Below are 17,434 nucleotides of genomic sequence, written 5' to 3' on the forward strand. Positions count from 1 at the left end.
ACAACAATGATATTCCTCTCCCTATGTGCACTGTGAACTCTCTTCTGCTTCTCAATCTCTGCTGAGGTAATATCGACGGGAGTATTAATAATAGCAGTTGTCTAAATTTGGAGTTGAAGCACCAGGGTAGAAGACTGGGTGGGAACAGGGCGATTTCAGTTTGTTTTGTCCTGTTTCTATGCTCATATGTGTATTTGTCTCAGACTGCCTGGATGTTGCCATAGTGACCTTTGATAAATCCACGTTATGGATGCTGTGAAATATAAAGCCATGCCGCATTTCAGGGAGTGTAAGTTCATGGAATGAAGCAGGGCCTGGGATCTTCAAAGGTATGTTGGTCAGATTTAGCACTCTCATCCATTTTAAGGATAAATGCTTTTCTTTTAATTAAAAATGTATGCCTACCGGCCCAGAAATTCATTCAGCTTTTGAGGAGTTTGTACGAGAAAATCCATAAAGTGGTCAAAGTAGTAGGCTGCTTTTGATCACCCTATTAGATTTATTTAGTGTAGGTAAAAGGGCCAACCTTGCCCCACCGTCACCGTGCTTTTCGAGTGTTTCTTGACTTCAGCAGAGAAAAGAGAACAGATTCAAATCATTCTTGCTTCCAAGGCATCAGACTTCACTACTGAAACCAAAAGAAACTTTCCACTGCGTGCTTACTGCATATGACAATACCTCTGGGAGCTCTACCTTCACCTGGCAGATATCAGTTATGCAAATCCATATCTTTGAAGGAAAAACTTCATGTGTTTCCTGGTGGCTGTTTAAAAAATGGATGCCTAGTTGAAGCTAAACAGACCATGAGCATAAACGGGTACTTCCAGAGGTGACTTATTCTACCTCATTTTTTAGACAGGTGAGGATTGAATATTTAGTCCTCCAAGAGAGGATTGAATATTTAATTTTTAGATTATTAATATTGGTGGCAAACCCAGAATGGGATGCATCTCTAGTGGTTGTTAGCATAAAGAACACCCCATCGTAGCCCTAAAAAGAGACATTGTTCAACCATCAGTCCATGTTAAGGGCAGGATTGGACACCAGCTCTTGAAAATCTCTGTCCCTCTGCTGCAAAAGCTTAAAAGCCCATGTTTATTCCACCTGATATTTCAGGAAAATCACTGAAGCACCTTTCAGAAGAGCTTTCTTATCCCTTTCTCTCTATTGTCAGTTCAGAGAAACTGCCATTTGGAGGACGGTTTATCCTAGCTACCATAAACCACTACCAAAGGATAGGGTGAATGTTCCACATGTCTTTCCAGGAATGACAGGCTGAGCCTTGATGATTAACTTAGATTAAGTGCTGAGGGTAGAAATAATCTCCCTTAACCATAGCTATTTGAAACTTAAGTCCCTGCTTTAAGACAGGTTTCCTGCTTTTATCAGTGAAAGGTCACTTGAAAGGGCAGCTCATGGTGCCTTTTTTAGATGATTATCTAAGGATGGATGAATCCAACAGAGGGGTCTGTGACAACAGGGGAAGTTATGGGTGATGAATGTCCTAATAAAGGCTAGTGCTAGTGTTTCTTCCTCTTTATTAATATTATTAGTTATGCCCATCCAGTTGCTAGGATGACTGCATGAGCAGAGGTGCTCAGACAACCAGTCAGCCTCTTAGGAGGGCTCTCCAGTTCTGCTTGCCTCCTTGTGCTCAGCCTGGCACTGCAACAGCTTTCTCATCTGACGGTGGAGCCAGCAGCGACCAGCTGCACAAACCAGAGTTCTCAGTGGCTACATGACTACAGGTCTGATCATAAGCAGAAATGCCAGCTCTTGTGCTGTTTTGGAAGTCTCCCACTGAATCTACAATGAGGAGGTCTTCAAATCCCGTAGTCTGAGCCATCTAAAAGTGAATTTATTAGACAAAGCAAGATGATCAGGCTCCAGCTGGTCAATGAAGAGAATAAAGCACCTGAAGAGGAAGAATTATGGGAAGGGTGTATAGTACACGTGATTTGCCCTCTGGCAGACACTGCCAGAAGGTGATCCATCCCATCCCTTAGTGTCTGAGATAGAGTATTTCCTGGAGCAGTTGCTTATCCCTCTATTGGTTATAGATAGATACAAAAATACTAGCACAAGCAGCCTTATTTTTAGCCTAATAAAATTAGTCAAGATAATTCACATTTTTGGTATTGGCATGAAACATCATGACTGTGGCATCTGAAGGTCAAGAGCAAATCAGACTTCCATCGTCTCAGGCTTCAGATCTTGTTTTCCTTTATGGCTAGCAATGGAAAGATTTTGGTACATTAAAGGTAGGCTGAAATATTTTTGGTACATTAAAGGTAGGCTGAAAGCATATACTCACTCTTCACCAAGGACACCCAAGCTAAGCTAATGCTCCAGGCTCCCAAGTTCAAGTTACATGAACTATATATTTTTCCACGCTGCTCTCTTTGTAGTCTTTTTCTCTGCCATATTTTCTTACCTTATGTCTCAAGAACATGACACCAATATCAGTCTCTGTGTAGATCTATATGTGACCGTGCAGCACTTCAAAAAATTTTAATTGATTTTTTGAGAATAGTAGGACATTCTATTAAGTTTGTAACTTTTAACATTATTAAGCAGTCAAATGGAAAACAGAGGTCCTAATAGGGTTATTCCTTACTGACTACTGGATGACAATTAAAAGCAAGAGACATCTTATATATCTCAAATGCAAAAATAAATAAAGTAATTAATTAATTAATAAGACTTTATGACCATTCTAGTGACAAATCAGAGGACTGAGGATGGGAGGGAAGTAAATGTTGGTATGTTTGGAAGAAATCAGAGAGCTGTAAGAATGGGCCAAAGCTTTGCAATCCTACATTGCATTTAGAAACTAAGATCCTACTGTTTAGGCAGACATAGAGAAGATTAAAGTGTGTCTGCATTACTGTGTATAAATGCTCATACAGGACAAATTTTCTCATAATGGAGAGTCTTTTTATGTAGCAGACTTTAAAAAAGGTTGGCATCTGTTTATGTCAGGCTGGAAAAAAATAAATAATTCTTGCAGCAAAGGTAACTAGAAACTGAGATGACCAACAAGGGAAATAGTGAATTTCCCACTGCAAAAAGGTTCAAATGGAGTTAAGAGTTAGGAGTCAGGAGAAGGATGCATCACTCCATGGCTACCTGTTATCCTGTTTTTGATTGACAAGGTGTCAAAATAGCTAATCGTAATCTCATTTTTTTTGCCTTAAAATCTGTTTTACCAGAAATGAAAAGCAGACCCTTTTGTGTAGTCGGCACCAGGACACTAGGTGGCCCACAAAACACACACACACACACACACACACACGTGTACCCACAGGCACACACGCACTGTGAGCTGTTGTAGGACTGACTGCAAACTTCAGCGAACACATCTGTCAGGGCTCTGCGTGGTACTGCCAGGGATATTGCCCATTACACGATTTGTACATATTTAGGCTTAGCCAATCTAAGCTGATTGCAGGTACTTAAAATTGCTTTTGTGCCATGAACACTTAAAGCTAAACCTCTTTTAATTTGCACCGTGCTACTCAGAGAGACCATATCATTCTTCTCTGTAATGTAAATTCCCAATCTGGCAATCCTAGCCTGACTGGGCATTTTTTTTTAACATCAATTTAAAAAAAAAAAAAAAAAAAAAAAAAGAATTTAGTAAGGATCTGAGTTTCTTTATTGAGCTTTTATTGTCCAGTCTTGTAATTGAATCACTCCACTGCGACAACACAACTGGGGCAGTTATTACCAAACACTATAAACAATGGACTTGATCCCTTTATGAAAAAGCATTGTAAGGGGAATAATTAATCTGGGCTAAAAAAAAAAAAAAAAAAAAAAAAAAAAACCTCTAGGAGAAAAACAATCACGGATTCCAAATTTTTAAACTGCTTCTTGCTTCTGTGCTTTCCATTCTAGCCCCCTACTCCCTCAATTTCCCTTCTCCCACCACCTAGCTGCTCAAATTCCTTTTTTCTTTGTGCCCTGACTCTCTGTGACAGAATTTGTTTGCAACATGATCACCAGGGAGGAAATTTTGTCTACAGAGCAAAGTCTGCTCCCTGAGAAGGCCATGCTGCCACTGCTCTTTTAGGTAACTTTGGCTGGATTTCTGATGGCAAGCCACCACAGCTTGAAAACTGTAGACTCTGGTTTAACAGATGTTAAAGAGAGGGGTACAGGATTCATTAGATGGTGTTATTTAACTGAAAATCTGTGCTGAAGCTAGTCAATCTCCATTGAAGCTAGCTTCCTTTGTAATCAGCATAGTTGTATTCAAAAGCGTTAGTAGAGTACTAGGTGTGTGTAATTCATCCCATTCAAAACAAAACCTAAATAAGCCAGTTGAGATGTTCCCTAGTCATACTGAGCCTAAGTGTGTTTTCCACTGGCTATAAAAAAGCCAAGAACTAGCTCCTTAGCTGACGTCAACAAGGTAGTGGCATAAATGTGCTTGAAATGAACATGTTATTTTTATTGGTATGAAGTTTTCCAACTGCTACTTTATCTCTCAGGACTTCTTTTTTAAATGCAAAATTTTAGGGTGGGTGAATGATAATGTTCTTTGGAACAACAGCTTTCCTGGGCACAAGCGAGGTACATAAGGAGTTAGACAAGTCCCTGGCCCATAAAATTTATGTTGTCATCTTTGGAAGGCCTCTTTATTATTTCACCTGTGTTCTCTACTCAGTTCATCTTAGCTGTCACGTAGCACCATTGCTATAGCAAACATTAATCATATAATAAATAATAATAACTGATCAGGACTGTGACGATAGTGAGATTACGGAAATGTTGGCTAATACATTATCATAACAGTTCTAAATGAGAACTTTAACCCAGAGTCCATAGAAATCAGTAGAATATCATGGTGCTTTTAGTGGTATTTAGACCAGCTTCCAATTGACCTTGCATAGCCAACACCAAGACATTTTTTACAGGCATTAAAGGTAAGGCTGGTTTCAGAACAAGTGACCTTATAGGAGAAAGTTAATGTTCAACTTTGCAAGAAAGGGGATATCTGTGTGACCAATAGCCATGAAAATCAGATAAAAAGGCAGAATTATGATGAGCTTTGCAAAGCTAGAAGATGATGTTACACAACATAGGCTGCCCACTTTCTGTCTGTGAGTAAAGGAGTAATTGAGCAAGACTCTTTTTAACTAAGACATGAAAGCTGGCACTTACATGGGTAATCAAATTTGGGAAAGAAGAAGGATTTGTTGAGTACGGAGAAGGTGAACAGGAGCTGCAGAGATAATGACTGTTAGTAGAAATTATTAGCTCTAGGAATGAAGAATTACTATTCATATTATCTATGAATTACTAGCTCTAGTAATAGGAAGTCAGATTCCATGTTTATGATGAAAGGAGAGTGGAGAGAATTCTCATTTTTTCTTGATGCAGGGGTTGTGATGCACCGACAAGATGGGTCATTTGGAAGCAAAATTGTTAAGGTATATAGAAATTCTATTGTAGTTATGACAGAAATATAAAGAGGAAAATAATATTTTAATGTAAAGTATTAATAAAACAAGTAGCTTAGTTTTATTAATTTCAGTTTTATTTCAGTAAGGAAGACAATTTTGGAAGAAATGATCCAGTGGCAGACATAGGAAGAAGTGGAAGATATGGTCATGCTGGAGGAAAAGGGCAAAAGTATGTAGAGGGTAAGACCCAAACTTAGGTACAAATACAGTTAAGGAAAGGACATTGGACACACATTGGAAGTATAATATAATTAAATTAAAAGGAAAACACTTTGTAAACACCTTGTCTGTAAAAGTCTGAGACCCTATTAAAATATCCACAGCAGTTCCTCTTACTCTCCCAGGCAGTGAGCACTCTCAAGGAAACGTGGCCATGGGAAAAGGGGAGAATGAATTGCAAACTTCCTCTACATAAATGGGGTTGGTACAAAAGACGGAGCTTTTCAGAGGTGTACTGCGGAAGGAGAAGAGTCACAAGTTGCAGGAAGGGAAACTATGATTGTATATAACAAATAAGTCTTCACTGTATGGAAAAATATGACCAAAACTCAATTGGACAAGAGCACAATCTAACTTTGGATTTTTTGAACAGGAGGTTGGACTGAGGAGGTCCAGAGGTCCCTTTTAGAATAGAAATGTTTATGATTACATTACATTGTGAGAAACCAGTGGGACTTTCAAAGCCTTTAGCTAAATGATTTTCAACTCTGGAGGATAAATTTCTAGTTGATTTCTAACTCATGTAAATCCAGTTGTCCACTGGGGTGAAAGGTTTACTGAAAGCATTCCCATGGTGGTTGGAATACATATATGTATGTAGAGAGCTGGAGAAGTAGATGGAAAAAGCACAGTGAGTGAGCAAGAACTGTGCTGACCCTGCGTATGGAGCCCTTAAGCAAGAATAACTTGAAAACTTCCACTGATGTCAATGTAGACTGCTTTTCATTCTGAATTATACTTGTATTTCAATGAGCTATTAATGACTGTATGGAAAAAAAAAAAAAAGTCATCTCTTACTGGGATGAACTATCTGACTTGCCACTATTTTGAACCTCAATATATATATTTGAACTGTGATATATTCACATGCCAAGCATTTTTCCTATGCAATGTATAGAAAAAAAAATAAGCCAATTATATTAATGTGATGAAATTTAAAAGTTGATCTGGGTGTTTCTATGGTCACAGACCTCTGTTTATAAGTTTGGTCTACCCCTAGCAGTTAAAGAGGAGCCTGGTGACCAATAGGAAAGCAAGAGCTCATTCTCTACATTCCATTAGCTTCGTAATTCCACATTAAATAGCAGGTTTTGTGCCATATGGTGAAGTCTGATATGAAGGAAAGGGAATAAAATGATTTATACACACTCATGCACATATACACAATTGGATATATGTGTATCTACAAATATATACATTGTGTGTGTCTGTGTGTGTGTATCATGATTAACCAGTCAGGTTTCCTTCAAGTAATGGCATATATTGATGAAGTGAGGTAAAAAAAATTAAACCTTTGCAATAATTCTTCGTGTTGTTAAGATTTGCTTCAGTCTAGATTTGGGTTTGAGATTTTATTTTAAATTTAACTGAATGGATAGCCTCACAGCAATTCTAATTTTCTGGAGTCAGCCTGGAAACCACAAAGCAGAATTCTTTCCAGGCACTGTGACTTTCAACACGTAACCTTAATAACAATACTTTTTACCTAATGGCCTAAACATCTTAAGTATTAAATGAGGGATAAATTTGTCATAGGGTCAAAAGTTAAGAACTCTTAAATAAAAGAATATCAAAATATGCATGTGAAAGACAGCGGTAATATGATTTCCATGAATCCATTTTATTTTCAGATTGTAATTCCACTGGCAAGAAATCTCTGGGTTTATGTTATTACAGTTCCAAGTTTATCTCAAAACCACAAAATAGAAAGGTCCAGGTATTCATCTTTTCAGCTTTCATCTGATTTTTCTGACTGAACATGGAAACATATTGAACTCTCTTAAACTAAAATTGCCTCCTTATTACCAGTATTATAGCAGTGTCAGGGAGTTCTCAGCCATGATCCTAAGCTTGATGGTACTTTCACACATTACAAAAAAAAATTAAAATTAAAATTAAAAAAAAAATTAAAAGCATACTTTGTTACAGAGGCTAAGCAGAGAAAGAGTGAAAAATAATGATATTTTCTTATTTCAAGTACAGAAACAAGGAACAACGCTGATTATCTCAGGGTAAAGCAAAGCATCTTTAAAACTGAATGCAGATCTTTGAATCCTGGTTCAGTGAGAATTTGAACATTGGCCAACTAATATGGGTCAAATGAAAAGGTGATGTCTACAGCCCTGGTTCATTAGCATTTATAATATAAATCAATAGTTACTCCCAGGGGCAAATTTTAGTTTTCACACAGTTTCTGGATGTTTACATGAAAAATGCTGATCTGTACAGGAAGCCAAAAGCTTTCTACTAAAGACAGCACATTTATTATGCATCTCTAAAACTAACTCTGAGGTCTTGTTTTTATGGAGTGGGATGCTGAGCACCCACATGGTTGACAGCAGTGTCCTTTTTATTCTTTAGTGATTTATTTCCTTGGTGAATGTTATCATTCTGGAGAGATCTGGCAGTCAGTCAGAAGCTAGTGATCCAGATGTGAAGGGAGAAACTGAGCTTCAAACAACCTTTATTCCTCTTTCCAGCTCTGCTACCAATCTCCTGTGTAATGCAGCCATGCCATGTCAACTCCGAACCTGTTGCTAAATCATAACCCAGCTTGACTGTCAACCTCTACTAACAGGGTGTGTTATGATTATACTAAGTGCACTGATTTTAAGAAGATGGTGATCCTGTATGAAACTCTATATGCTACCCCAATGCAAGCAATTTCAATTTGATCTTATTAGGTCTTGGACATAAAAATGGGGACAGGCTGAGTCAGTAGTTGGCAGACTACTGACAGATCCAACCACTACCTCCCTGGGAAGTGGTGGTGGTAATTCAGGAGGTGTTGCTTTTTCCAGTGTCTATGTCTGTGCTACTTTATTTTTCCCCTCAAGTTCCCTGCTATTGACTGGATGCATCAATACTGAAGTCTTCACAGCTGGGAAGTCACTCAGTTGAAATGTCCTGCAGACTAGGCAGTCCTGTGGAGAGAAGAAATGAGGCATCATTTCCAAAGAAGGTCAGAGGACCACAACCAATGCTCTCTTATAAATATATATATATTAATATATATATATATATATATATATATTGTTTTTCCACAAGCAGTGCGTTGACACTTTGTTTTCTTTTGCAATGTCCCAGGTGACCAAAGGAGGATAATATTGGAAGCAGGGAAGCTAATAAGGATTTCTCTCAGAGGAACACATTTTCATTTCATAATCCCTCACAGATATTTCTGAAGCTGTTCCCTTCACAGATTCCTTAGGAAAAATACAAATAAAAAATATAAAATAAGTGCTTATATTGGTCTCTGAAAGACCAGATATCAATGGTTATTCTCACCAAGGTCTCACCAGCTCTACACAACTGTTCAAGAAAGATGACTCTCATAGGAGTTCCCCTGGTACTGGAAGGTTCATATCAGTGCCATCGAGAGAGTGGAAATAAGAGAAAATGAGAAAACACTTTTATGGGGGAAAAAATGGTAGAAGCTGCTTCTCAGTGGCAGGCAAGACAGGTCAATGTTTGCTGTTCTTCAAATCTTCCAACATATTCTGAGACAAATGTTTCTGTTTCAAAATACAAATGATTTCCTGTGAACCAAGTAAAAGGTATTTATTTTCATTGCTTCTAGTGTTTTACAAAACATACTGAAACAAAAATTCGGTCCCATTCAAGCACCTCCTATGATATTATGAGTTCATTTTCACTAGATCTTTAATATTTTCTAGCTGACAGTGGAAACAAACTGCACTTGTAAACCTCTATTTAACCACAGTAAAATATTTTCAAGCAGTCCTAAAAGGACATGCTGAAAAAAGTTTAATGAAGACGAGACCATGGGAGCTGCATAGCTGCAATGATGCATTATGAGACAGTTTATGGAGAGAAAGCCTGAAGAGTGAGATAGGAAAATGAAGCTACAGTGCTTTAAAACAATGAAAATCTTTTGACTGTCTCTGTCTGCAATACCTTGTGTTATACCAGACTCATTTCAGTTTGGGTAATTTCATCCTACATTCACAAGGATTCTCTTGTCCTTTTGGTTGGACGAGTGTGTTGGTGGAGGAATTCTCTGATTAAGGATAGCAAGAGCAGGGAACAAAGAAGAACCTGGTGAAAGTGTCTTCTGGAGAGCACAAAGAAAGGAGGAGGGAATGGAAAAAATCTTGAAGCAGTGTGCAAAGTAGATTAAGCTACAGGGGAACTTTAATTAATTAAATGAATTTGAATAGCAAAATCAGCCAAACAAATGCAAAACCTCTTGTGAGGTAAGAAGGGGATCAGGCAGAGAAGGAATGGATCTAAATCTGAAACATATATATATATGTATTATATACATATTTTATTTTTCTGCCTGACCTACACCATCTGGCTTGGCCTGTGTGTGTTCTAGCCAGCAGGAGAGAAGCTGTCCCCTAACTGTCAGAAATGGTGTATTCATGTATTTCAGGAAAATGACAACATAACCAGAAAATGACTAGAATGAAGATTTGGGATCCCACCAGGCAGGGAATGTTTTTGTTGTTGTTGTTTGTTGTTTTGTTGTTTTTGTTTGTTTAATAATTAAACAGAAATGTGGAAACAACAATTACAGAATACTTACATTCAACACCAAAGAAGATGTGTTCATAAAACTTAGCAAAGCAAGGGTGTCAGTTAACAAGAATGACCTGCTTTCTAAATTGCTGTTAGTCCCACCATGTGGGGTTTGTCCCAGGGACCTGGTCTCGTTTTTATTGAAGATAATGATGGACAACTATTGATTTTAAAGAGAAAAAAAATATATTTTTTTTTATAAATCAAAGGCACTGGAAGAAAAATATTTTATGTTAAGTGAATGAGCCCAAAGACTCTTCTTTTAAAGCATGCAATGAACCTCATAGGACTTTCTTTAATGTGAAGAAAGATGTGTCATCTAAACTAATCACATAGGATTCCTGGACAATCACTGGGAAGAAACACACACCTCCAAAGGATGTTCATTGGCTGTGCAAGCCAAAACCATGACATTATATTAGACATCTACTGGAAGCTGGAAAACTCATCTTCTGAAGGTGCTTATATCTGCGTTGACTACTGAGGGAGTATAAACAGTAAACTTGGCATAGACACCTAATTTTCAGATGGTCACAAGTAGATTATATGAACAGGCCTTTGTAAAAGTAGTACAAGAAGTAGTCATTGCAGGTCTCTGAATAAAGTTACTCAAATACTCTATTTACAAGTTCAGAATCCAATTAAGAACTTGAAGTAGGTCTCCCAACTTTGCCTCTCCTCCCCCCCCCCCAAAAAAAAAAAAAAAAAAAAATCTCAGAACATGAAAAAATAGTGGTTTTTGTCAACTTGATTGACTCTACCAGCAGACCTTCAGCCAAAATTATTCATAATCTGGGAAAGAAAAATTTCAGTCTCTGTATACCCCAAAAATTGTATTTTGAATCAAATCATCTGTGACAGTCACATTTAGGCCCAAAACACAAAAATGAAATTTGTAATGAGAACAGAAAGAGGAAAGCAACAAGGGAAAAATATTCAGGATAAAATAACCCTTATGTAGGGAAAAACTGTCAGGAATGTCTCACCAAATATTGTAGCTCAACCAGCAGTCATTTTACTTGCTGTAGGAGTGACTGGTTGGGTGTCTTCAGATTGTTTTAATCCTGGATGTCACCTGGAGGTGGAGGTGTCCATGCATAGGAACATCCAGGTGTTGACATCTGTGAGTGTCTGAAATAGGTTCATAGATCAAGGATTGAATAAGGGAATGTGACAACCTCCCTCTGAACCACATGCTTCCTCTGGAAGATAAGGCTTAAGGATGAAGGACCAGAGGAAAGAAAATGGAGGCTGGCATTTATATGATTGCTCTGCAGGAAGTTTAGGGGAACCAAGAAGCTTCTTGGTGTAATTGCACCAAGTGTATCTGGGGCTACTCACAAGAAGGAGTGGAGGAGGTCCAGGTCACTTGCAGATGTCGGTTCTGGGGGTCCAGTGATTTGAGACAGGGGAGAGTGTCATAAGGCAGTGTTGTGTCAGTCAGGAAAGGGGAAATGCAACAGCATGAGGGAAAATTGCCATCTGAGAAGGCAATTTCTTCTTCTCGTCTTTCCATGTTGCATTGTCACAATTTAACTAGGACATAGTTACACAAATAGCTTTATACGGCTGAAACACCCTGAGACTCTGAAGATACCTGACTGGTTAGAACACTGAAGGTTTAATCTGAATGGCACCAAAGAGCCAGTTGAAGACCTTTGGATTTGACTTGGAAGAACAAAGGGGACTCTATCAGTGTTCCTGGGGGGGGGGGGGGGGGGGGTGCGGGAAAAGAGAGAGAGAGAGAGAACTTTAATTAAATTACAGTTCTAATCTGAAAAAAACACTGTGCTGTGAACATGCAGTTTTATTGCTCTGAGGTCAGCATCTGTCAAAGGCTCTGGAGAAAAATGCGTTTGAACTGTCACGTAGCTAAATGAAACATCTGTTTCAGCAGATTTACTGTATCTTCTTATGGGTGAAAGCCATCATTAAAGAGCCTGTAAAGAAATTACATCTTTGGACATTGTCATTGACATTCAACTGGATTTTCACCTAATACAACCCATCTAAGAGTCTAGTCAAAGCTAATCATCTGCAATTCTATAGTCAGTGGAAAGACTGGGACATCCAGAGGAAACCTCATCCCATGTGCCTTAGGTCCAGATGAATACTTCCAAAGATATTTAGCTTTTCCAATGAATATATGTAATGCAGAGAACAATGTTGACTAGACATCTAAGTTTTAAATGGATATAGATAGGTAAAATCATAAATCCTTTTTAAGGCAATGTAATCCTCTTTTCTCAAACATTGGAATTCCTTTGTTTTACATTTTAGGGTGTTCCTTATCAAAAGTACTTTAGACATAGTGAAGATAAATAATCTTCATTATGCATAATTGCACAGGATCTGATATTTTAGGTAAAATTCCATGTGTCATAACACAAACAGTAAAAGTATCCATAGTGATGACACAGCTGAACAGAACTTACTAAATGCTTCTGTTGCTGCGAGAAAGAGTGGACAAACTTTGTCTTTATGCAGGTTTATGTAGTAACTATAGAATCATATTACTGGATGCTGGATGTGGTTAAATTCATCAGCTCCAAAATCTCAGTCTATGTAACCACAAACTGACACATTTTCAACTGTCAGGTTTTACTAGTACTTTTCCCCACAAATGACCAATTTTGAAAACATTTTCATTCTTGCCCTAAGTCACGTTCTAAATCAATACTTTCCATTTATTCCCATTCATGAAATTGGATGTAAACCCCTACAGCCATTTAATCACAGATTACTGTACAACCTTTAAAAGGAACCAGCTTCAGTTTCTTTGAGAATGCTTGATTTTGAGTCAACAGTGTACAGGAAAAATCTTTAGAACTCAACAAAATTATGGGCTCATTCAAGGTTGACTCATATTGTCTGTAAACAGATGGTTTATGGGTTCATTCAATCACAGACAAGCATTTCTTTTCAGCTTTATCCCAAATTTCCAAAATTCCAAGCAATTATATACGATGATGTTCAGCATTCTTTAACGTCCCAAACATAGACTGCTGGGGAAGGAGTATTACCTGAATCTCAGGTAAACTAAGGCATCATCCAAAAAACACATTCATCAACAAGGTAGGTGAGTGGGGACTGTATAGCTCAAGTCTTGTGAACTAAAGTCTGCATATGGTGCTGGATAGTGCTAATAGATGAAGAGATCTATCACCCCATTCCCCTCCCAAGTCACCTCAGGTAAAAAAGGCATGATACTAAGTATGGAAAGAATATTTTCTTTATACTAAATGCAATAGAGACTTTGGTTTCCAAAAATTAGTACAAAAATAGAAGTCTATTGCTGTTTCAGAAACATTCTGGTATCCAGATTTCACTCCATTGGGGAGTCAAGTCCCTTGCAAAGACAATTAAGAAGCAAATATTTTCAAGTACTTTGCAATACTAGACAGCTCTGTCTGGTTTTCCCTGGTAGCCTTGGGCATCTCAGATTGCACTCAACACTTGGGAGGATGGGGGTTGTGTGCAACTGAATTAAACCCTCAGGGCAAGCTCCGTCCTGCAAACCAAGGTGCCTACATTTATGTGTCTACATGTGGACAGGGTGTCTAAGCTACTGCCAAAGTCAGTGGAGTGCTTAAATGGGGCATGGAGATTTACTCCAAGACAACTCTTTACCAGGCTCCTTCTCATGTTCATGTTCACAGACTGGGATTGATTCGTCTTCTTACTTCATCTTACCAAAGCCTCAGAAAATTTTTCAATCCATATTGGTTTAGGGGCAATTATTTTTTTCCACACTGAAGACACCATTGTAGACCTGTTAAAGTAATGGTGCACTGTCAGGGTGTGTATCCTCCCCACGTCTCCCAAATGCCCATTCTTAACATTGTTTCCTAATTGTATGCAAATTTCTAACCAATAACCCCACTCTTTTTACCCTTTTCTTCAACTCATAATTGATCAGAGCACTGAACAGCTGCTGGCTATTTTCTCTTCCTGAGAAACATGCAGTAATTGTATGTATGGGCTCCAAATCCCTAAACATTTGGATAGGCGAAGGACTTGAACAGGAGCCAGTTCTTTTTACAGCATTGGTACTAGCAGCAGTGGCAGGCGTTTAAATCATGTCTCCGTGTGTTGAGAGGAGGTATTGTCAAATTTGCTGAGATTCACTTTGAGGAGGGGAATAAAGAGAAGAAAAAAATGTTAAAGAGAGAAAAAAATGAAACCAGCAATCAACAAACCAAGGCAGCTCAAACTGTTGGAGTCCATCCCAGCTCTAGAGCAACCGGATTTTTCTCCAAGCTAAATGGTACTCTTTCTTCCCTATGCTCAGTCACATTTCCCTAAGTGCAGATTGCTGCATGTCAGATGTGCTGCCTTCATCCTGCTTTCAACTGAGGGTTATCCATTAGGAATGTTAATATTTTCAGGTTCTGCTCTCATCTCAATGAAGAGAACGAGGCTTCTGCACAAGCAAATCCCACCTTAACTGCGTAGGAAGTGTTTCTCTTGCTCTTTCTGCTCTACAGAAAGTCTCAGCTAACAGGCTCCTCATTAGGACAATTAAGCTTTGTGCCAGCAGTTAAATGGGTGAACTCAAGCCATACCTGTGTGAGAGTGTGTCCCAAGCAAATAAGATAACTCATTTGTCTGAACAAAACAGTTGTTTATCAAAATTTACAGTGTTGTGAACTTCATTTTGGTCCTGTCTAGCATAAAATCTCTTAGAAATCAATGATAAATTTGTTTATGAAAATGTGAGAAGCAGATCAATTAGGCCAAAAGCATAAACTTTGTCTCAGAAGTATTCCTGAGGGGTTACACAAGAGCAGTAATTCATGTACAATGTAGTTTCTTTTCCAAGATAAATATTAAAAATAACATATGTCTGATGCAAGAAAATGAACTACCCCTGTAGTAGGATACATCCCAGTCATCTAAAAGTAGACATCTGCCCTAAACTAAACCATCCACAGTCCCTCTCTATAAATGGAAACAAACACTTCCAGAAGGTGATTTGTCGCATTTCTAATGAGACAGATTACTTTAGCTAAGTTTAACTTAGTTTAGCTAAGGACTAGGTGTTTAGCTGGTCTATCTGGAACTAAGTGTTTTATGGCTAAAATTAGGTGAGATGAGTTCCACTTCATGTCTCAAGCTCCGTCAACCTTTCAGCTGTGAAATGAGTTCCTTCTAAAGAGCTAGAAGTGCTCTATCTCAGCAGAAATGAAAACAGATCAAGCCCCAGCCGCTCCCAGAAGAGGTGAGTTAATAGGGAAAAAGTCTGAATAAGAGAAGGCAATGCAGACACAGACTCTGTGGGTAAACTCTGGCCTCAAAATTTTTAAGCATAGCAATGTCTCTCAGAAAAGTATGTTCTTTTGGGGCCAGTACCATACTACAGACAGAAGAGACAGTGTTTTGTTCTCTCAGCCATGAGAAGGCCTAAGGGACCTGCAGAATAACGGAGCAAAGAAATAAAACTTCTGATACAGGCAAGGAGACTAGCTCAGCAGACATTTCTTTATTTCTAGGAAAGAGTCAGCAAGACTGATAGGTTTTACCAAGTTCAGAGCTCAGCTGGTAATTTCTCAGAACTTTCCAATATATAGTGTAAAATTAACTCCTATAGGATGAAAAAAAAAAAAATACCATGCAAGTCATGGGAGAGGAATGCACCTGATTATCAACTGCAATTCCTTATCACTTGGACAAACCTGCTGCAGAGAGCACCAGCAAGAAAGGACTCATAGGTACATCCAAATGGACACATAGGCACTGCCAACATTTCTATTTTTTTCTTGAACTCTTACTCCAGTATAATGTTACAGCATATTCTAGTATTTTTCCCAGAGGACCCTAATCATTATTCAGCTTTGAACTTTAGAAAAAAATGTTTGTGGTATATCGCCAAGAGAAAAAATGGGGCCTCTGCCCCCATTCATGAACACCCACACCCCAATATTTCATTTCTAATTTTGGCATCTCAGTGCAATTTAAACTCCCTTAAGGAGCCCTGGGGAAAAAAACAAACCCTGATATGAAAATTGATACCTGTGCTGCTGCCATTGCAGTTCAACACCCCCCCCCCCCCCCCCCAAAATGTAATTCCAGAAATAGCTGCTAAAATCTGATAAAATTTCACGTGGGCCCAGTAACCTTACACTGGACATTTGTGGATACTTCCTAGAGAAACTAGAGAAAGCAAAGAAAATTCTTCTTCAACAAACAGCACATGTAATACTACAATTGGCTACATTCCTAATAAGCTCTCCCTGCCAGCGATACAAAGACCGTAACCTTAGAAGGGAGGTGTGATTGCTCTCTTGGACCGAGCTTGCTCTTTGAGGAGTTTGCAGCACAGGTAGACCTGGCTCAGGTGTAGTTGCCTCCACAGGTAATGCAAAGGAGTCCTAGAGTCACATAACTGGAGAAGGCGATTAAGAAATCAGGCCTGCTGGGAATACAGGCGATGCCTACGTGGCAGCTTAGCTTTCCTCAGCCTCCAGAAAGTGCCCTATGCCACACAATAGCGACCACACATAAATGTTTCTCTGTAAACCTGAGTCCAGTGCTTGAGTTTAGGTCCTTCAGCAAGCTTGGGCTGACACTTAAGCCCAGCGCGTAGGATTCCCCATAGCTCTGCATGGAGTGAAAAGCAGCCAAGCCTCAAATCCTGAGCAGAGATCTTTTCTTACAGTGCTTAGTTCAAGTGAAATGAAGGCAGGCTTATACCCCCTGCCATTTTATTTCATACAGACAGAGTTACAATACTTACTATGGTCCCTCGCCCAGTCCTGGGTGTATGAGGAAATGAGTAAAATGAGCAAAAATGCTTGCAAAAAGCACAGTTTTGCACCAGAGGAATGCACCTTCCACAACAACATTACAGTCTAATCTCTGTCTGCTTATGAATGTTTGATTTTGAAAATAGTTAATATCTTTAGGACATTTAATCTCCTTATTTTACAAGACCATCCAGAAGGCTCATCAACAGTTTGCTGATGAGTTATAAGAATTAAGGCAAGTGAATCGTTAAGGCAGTGTGATTATTGCATCTGCACTCTGCTGTTACACAGGGGGATGCACAGTTTTCCCAAGTATGGGTGGTGAGCCATCCCAGCATTTGACATGAGTCATACAAAGGCATGTCTGTAAATTCAGCCTGAGTGGTTGCTGGGAGTTAATAGAGAGATTATGGGAAGGGCAGTATGAAACTGGGAAGCAAAATCTTTGCAAGG

The 17,434-nt window shown here is 38.7% G+C and overlaps 1 long non-coding RNA gene across 1 annotated transcript; it reads right to left on the reverse strand.

Moving 5' to 3' along the window:
* Nucleotides 1-8,063: 8,063 nt before the first annotated feature.
* On the reverse strand, nt 8,064-11,344 carry LOC121066251. Its single transcript, XR_005817621.1, has 2 exons — nt 11,222-11,344; nt 8,064-8,614 (listed from the first exon to the last, which is right to left on the reverse strand). It is a non-coding gene; the product is annotated as an uncharacterized LOC121066251 (long non-coding RNA).
* Between the last annotated feature and the right edge of the window lie 6,090 nt (nt 11,345-17,434).

Source organism: Cygnus olor, chromosome 2, assembly GCF_009769625.2.
Source record: "Cygnus olor isolate bCygOlo1 chromosome 2, bCygOlo1.pri.v2, whole genome shotgun sequence".
NCBI classification, from domain to species: Eukaryota; Metazoa; Chordata; class Aves; order Anseriformes; family Anatidae; genus Cygnus; species Cygnus olor.